The sequence below is a fragment of the Microcebus murinus genome, chromosome 20, assembly GCF_040939455.1.
Source record: "Microcebus murinus isolate Inina chromosome 20, M.murinus_Inina_mat1.0, whole genome shotgun sequence".
In the NCBI taxonomy this organism is placed as follows: Eukaryota; Metazoa; Chordata; class Mammalia; order Primates; family Cheirogaleidae; genus Microcebus; species Microcebus murinus.
In genome coordinates, this window is record NC_134123.1 from 4,261,318 (window position 1) to 4,267,525 (window position 6,208).

A 6,208-nucleotide genomic window follows, 5' to 3' on the forward strand; every position below is an offset into this window, starting at 1 on the left:
GGAGCAGTTTCAGTGGCGTGGTGGGCTGGCCTTGACGGGAGCAGTTTCAGTGGCGTGGTGGCTGGCCTTGACGGGAGCAGTTTCAGTGGCGTGGTGGCTGGCCTTGACGGGAGCAGTTTCAGTGGCGTGGTGGGCTGGCCTTGACGGGAGCAGTTTCAGTGGCATGGGGCTGGCCTTGACGGGAGCAGTTTCAGTGGCGTGGTGGGCTGGCCTTGACGGGAGAAGTTTCAGTGGCGTGGTGGGCTGGCCTTGACGGGAGCAGTTTCGGTGGGCAGGTGGGCTGGCCTTGACGGGAGCAGTTTCAGTGGCGTGGTGGGCTGGCCTTGATGGGAGCAGTTTCAGAGGGCAGGTGGGCTGGCCTTCCTAACCTCAGTGGGTTGAAGAGAAAGCGGGCTGAGCAGCGACGGCAGTTGCGGGAAACTGGTGTGAAGAGCTCCGGCCGCAGGAATGGTCCAGACGGCAGGGGGGGGGGGCAGTGCGAGCAAAGAGAGCTGCTAAAGGCGGGACCGGACACTTGCACAGAGACAGTCACCAGAGCAGGGCGGCTGGAATCCACAGGGTGGCTGAGAGGCAGGAATTTTCACGGGGTCCCCGACCCCCGTGGAGAGGGTGGAGCCCGCAGGGCACCGTGCGGTCCACACCGCCTGAGCAGTCGCTCCTGTGCTCGCGGAGCCTGAAGAGAAGGAGGGGACAGGCTGAGAGCAGAGATCAGAGAGCCAGAAAGAAGCAATTTAAAAGGAAGAAGAAGAAAGGCTAGAGCCACCAAGAGTTCTGATTCTGTCAGGATAGAAGCCAACCTCTGAGGAAAAAGAAGTTTATCAGACATTGGTTCTCTGTCTTCTGGTTTTCTGGTTGGTTTACCTAGTCAATACGTTTAGTTTTTCCTTGGAGACTTTTATTGCATTAAAACTTTTAAAAAATGTTTATTTTAAGCAAATTTCTAGACTTAGAGGAACCTCTTTCTTTCTCTCTCTCCCTCTCTCAGACACACAAACACACACACACACACACATATATATACAATGTCCCTTCTATCTACCTACCTAGAGAGATAAAGGTCACCTATCCCTAGTCGAATAGCATATCCCATTATCTTGGCCACTGTGATTGATTCAGACAAGACATGTGACCAACATTTGCCCAATGAGATTCAATCCTGGGACTTTTCCTTGAATTGTTGGGAAAGAGGCCCTCCTCTTTCCAAACAGGTGTCAAGCTGATAAAGCACAAGCCTAGGGCTGCAAGATACATGTCTTGACCACACATGGGGAGAGCCTGCATGAAAATGGAGTCAGAAAGACAAAAGTAGAGCTGAGAGATGGAGATGAAGCCAGCACTGTCCATGAGATTCTAAGGTTCATGAATAAATGAACGTTTCCCCCACTCAAGTCAATTTGATTTGATTTTCTACCACTTATGACCAAAGAGTCCTCACTAATGGAAACACCCAACGTGTGTAGCACAGACGTAGTACTAAGCTAGCAGAGGTAATCAAAGGAGTCTCAGAATCACTGGAGAAGGCAGGACAAAGAGGCTCACCTGAGTTGGGCTTCAGGGGAGATGGGAGGGGCATTGAATGAAGTCCGGAGAAAGAGGAGTTTCCAAGACTGGCTGTAGACAGTCTCAGCATTCCACAGTGTACCATACATCTTCTACATCTTTAATCTGATTTGATTCCATGGCAGACCTGTGAACAGTGGGGAAGCCATATTCTGTTTCATGAAAAAGAAAACTGAGTCTCAAAGGGGACATAGGACTCGCTCTAGCAGAGCCCTGATCCCAGCCCAAGTTTTCTGAGTCTAAGAAGACTGTGCAGGGTCTCTGCCAGCTTGGATAGCACCTTCGTACTAATTCACAAAATCCGCACTGTGCAGGTAGGCACAGCCCCCTGGGGAGGTGGGCGGATTGCTGCCTACCTCTGATCACAGAAGGGCACTGCCCACCCTGCGCCCCCTGGCTGTGCAGAACCAAGCTGCACACTGTCCTGCAACTCTTGACCTTGTCCCAGTTTGCTTCCTTCCTCCTCTCTCCCTTCACCTACACTCTGCTTCCCTCCCTCTCTCCACGCCCACACACAGAATGAAGTTGGCTTAAGCAAGCTTCCCCAATAATCCTTCCTGTTCTGGAATGCTATCACTATGCCTCAGCTGAAGTGGTTAAGAAGCTGCCACCCACCCACGAGATATGACATTAGCATGCCAAGAGCACCCCCAAAATTGCCTTCACTGTGATCTCAACTTCACCTTACATTCAATCAATGCTTTGGATTTAAGCATTGAAGACAATCATCACAATATGGAACCGGGAGCTCGCAATGGTAGACTACCGTATCCTTAACATATATCATTCAATTTCCTCTGAGAGACATGACACACCATATTTCCATTTCAATGGTTGAAAGTGCCAAGTTCGGAGAAGTTAAATATCTTGCCTAAGATCACCCAGAAGGCAAACTTAGTTCCATCTGATGCTACAGCCAGAATCTACCCCCATCATCACCTCCTAATACTTGGTCCCATCTTATCAAGTTTTACTCAGGACACTCTAGAGATCCAGGACAATTGAGCTTTGATGGGAAAAGAGTGAAAACCATACCCTAAGCAAAGCTAGCATCTCTGGCACAGTGGAGTGGAGGTATGAAGGCTCAAGAAGAGTCACCTTGGCTGAAATTCAGAGCCCCCCATCAAACCGCCCCTCCCCACAACATGCTGTATGACTGCACACAAGTCCCTTCACCTCTCTGGGTCCCAGGTTCCTCATTTGCTGAAGGGGATATTAAGCCATTTCTGTTTTTACAAACCAGTGCTGTCACAAGGGCATGGAGAGATGACACGTGACCCAGGCCATGCAGGTGAAACATCCTCAGCTCTGCCAGGCTACGGACAGCCTATCTGCTGTCGCCATAACTTCTTAAATGGCTGGCCTGCACTGTGAAGCTATAGAATTCAACTGAGGAATGCAGTCATCCTTAAAGAAAAAAGCACTATCTCCTTCCAAAAACCCCTCACAAGGATAAAACCACATTTGCCCTTGTCCCTTGTATTGAGGTGAAGTCACATACTCAGTTATGCTGGCCTCCCCATCTCCCTTTGCAGGTGCTGGGTGAGGTTAGACCAGGGTTATTGATGCAACCTTCCTATTTTAAATGCAAAACAAAAGATACATCGTTTGTCTTGAATGCAAAATAAAGCCCCAGTGCATTTTTCAAGCTGCAAAGGCTCAGTTGGTCCAGCATTCATCTCTGTGGCAAAAAGAACCAGCAAAAACTTAGCAGATTTTTAAGGTGCTTGTTTCCCTGAGAAAATAATCAAACAAACTCTAAGGAGGCATTTTCTAATTTGCTTTTGCATTGAATGCTTAAATTTATATAAATATGTGAGAAATGAAACCCTTGTGTTCTTATGATATTGCATATGGTTTCTAGAAATTAAACTTCCCCAGATTTAAAAAAAATTAGCAGGAACTTAACATCAAATGCATAAGATCTGAAGTGTGTTGTTCTTCACTATTTTTGTAGTTGCTGAGATAGTAGCGATTTTTAAAGCAGCCTGTCCACTAAAGCTTCACATTTTGCATTGGAACACATCATAAATACCTGCTAGAAAGCTCATGGCTCGAAGGACCTGTACCAGCTTTCTAATATCTGCAGCTAATTTCCTTTTCATAACAGGGTTGTCTTTCTTTCATTTGAAAAAAGAGAGAGAGAGAGACATTATTGAATCATTAGAATAATTGGTCCCCAATAAGTAAAATTTTCTTCAGATGATTAAATTAATTCTATAGGAAAAAGATAATTTTCCACTAAGCTCTGATGTCTTATTTCTTACTCAAAGAAATGATCACCCCTTCTGCCATCCCATCCTCCTTATTGTACACAAACACAGACAGCAATCATTTGCTTCCTAGTAAAGGGCTGGTGTTTAATTTCTCTGTATCAGGGAGCCAGTGTTTTGGGTCTCAAGGCTTCTTTTCAATGGGTGCCTAGAGACAACTCATTGGTGATGCTGGTGGAAGAGGGAGGGGCACGTACCTCAGTGGAATTTCAATCCTTATCCTCTGAGCCCTCAAGCCCACTTGCCCGGCTGGGTGCCAACCAAAGATATCACTTCCATTCAGTTCCATGACTGTTCACTACAAAAGAGACTGGACAACGCTGAACTTGGAATTGCAGGACAGACAAAGACACTCGTGTAGTGACCCTCTCATGCATGCAGAACTTCTGTGGGCCGGGCTTATTACTAATTTGGGGAGACATGTGGTTATTGAGTAAATGGGGGGCCCAACCAGGGGGTGGCAGGAGAGTAAACCCAGACTGACCTGGGTTTCAATCTTGACCCCACCTCCTAATAGCTCTGAGATCTCAGGCAAGTAGAGTAGCATCTCTAAACTTCCTTTGCTGTAAAATGTGACTAATGTCCTAACGCTTCTATCAGAGGTAATGTGATGTCATAGAGATGAGTGTTTGGCGTGCAGTGCCTGTCACTCAGAGACAAGGGAACCACCATGGCACATTGAGATTAGCCACAGAAGCTTCTTGGACATAGGTTTCAAGTGGGAAGAGGTACTTGGGCTTGACCAGACACAAAAGATCCCTGTTAGTGTATCGCTGGACTAAAGGCATAAACGGGATGCTGGGCTTGACACCCGCCCTGAAGCCTTCCTACCACCGTCAGCCCAGCTCCATTCATCCGGGTGGTTCGGGGAACGTTTGCTGTTCTTACCACTTGTCTATTTGCCATAATGAAAAAGGCAAGATTGCAGCAAACAAAATTTCCGGAGCATTCCAACTCGAGGCACACATGCTGATTTGAGTTAGCACAAAGGCTGTCAGATAATATCCTCTCAATAAGCTCTTGTTGGTGACTGCCACTGCTCTCCCCATCACTATGGACAGTAACAAGAATAGTTTACAAATGAAGCAGAACATACGTTCAATTCTCTGTAAGTATCCAAGATACTAGTGTCTTTCCTCCCTGAATCCACTTTTGAGAAGAAACGCAAGTGATACTGCAGAGAGCTCAGAGTTGACAATTAGTCCTTTTGGAACTAACCACTCTCCATGGTGTAGTCTGTGCTCAATGAACATTCAGCCAAAACTCTTGGACCTTTCCCACCTGGATCCCTGACAAACAGGAACTCGTTCTGGGTGAGGACTTGAGGTCTTGCTGGGCCTTCTAGTGGGAAAGAAAGATTCTGTTGTGGCCACTAGACTATCTTTGCTAGGGCAGGAAAGGAGACTCGCACGTTTTCACAGAGTATTGGAGCTGCAGGGACTCCAGAGGCCGTCCAACCAGAGCTCCTTGCTCCAAGGGGAAAACAGTCCTAGACCGGAGGAAAGACTTGTTCAAAGTCAAACAGCCAGCAAAGCGGAGCTGGGACTTGAACCCAGAACGCCTGGCCATTGCTCACCTCATGTATGTGCCAGAAAGATCTTCAGTGATAAGAATTAAAACCAGCACAATAAACCAAAGTGAGCTAGATTAGAGTAAAGATACTGATGGGAAAACAGATAGAGGACAGAGGTAGGTAGGTAGACAGATATAGATAGATAGATAGATAGATAGATAGATAGATAGATAGATAGATAGATAGATAATTGATAATTAGAGCAGAATATCCATTTCTCACAATTATCTGTGGATAATCAGAATTTTAACCACTTCTGCTTCCACTGTATTCAGTGGACAGAGGTATTCACCTCTGTCCTCATGAGGCTACACCCAGTCTTCCTTCTCTTCAGAACAGTCTGTTTCTAACTTTGACTCAACTTGTACACATGTCACAGTTTATGAAGCATACCTCTGTTATCCCAGTAAAATGCAAGCTCAGTCATTCTAAACCAGAGGTGGCCTTCACCACGTGACAACGTATCCTGGGCCAATGTGAGCTGTAAACCCTCTCTGAGCAGGGAGCCTCCCCTCCTCTTCTCTTGCAGTGTCCGTAGCAGAGATTCCAGAACAATTTTATGGGCTGGCTGCATTACCATTGCTCAGGAAGCTTTCCAAAAATGCTTATTCTTGGGCTCCACTCGCTGCAAGGCCAGTTCAGTATGAGGTTGGACCGATAACCCGTATATCCACACAGCTCCTCATGTGAGTCTGAGGGCTAGCCAAGCTTTGCAGTGCCCAACAGAGGGCTGACATCATGTAAGGCCCCAGTAAATACCTTCTACATCTGCAGTCCCCAACCCTGGGCCACAGACCAGTAC

General features: G+C 46.9%; 1 long non-coding RNA gene across 1 annotated transcript; it reads right to left on the reverse strand.

Annotated features, from left to right (window-relative positions):
* Nucleotides 1–210: 210 nt before the first annotated feature.
* On the reverse strand, nucleotides 211–5,517 carry LOC105884756 (uncharacterized). The gene is made up of 4 exons (XR_012913629.1): nucleotides 4,318–5,517; nucleotides 3,596–3,680; nucleotides 1,540–1,687; nucleotides 211–673 (listed from the first exon to the last, which is right to left on the reverse strand). It is a non-coding gene; the product is annotated as an uncharacterized LOC105884756 (long non-coding RNA).
* Between the last annotated feature and the right edge of the window lie 691 nt (nucleotides 5,518–6,208).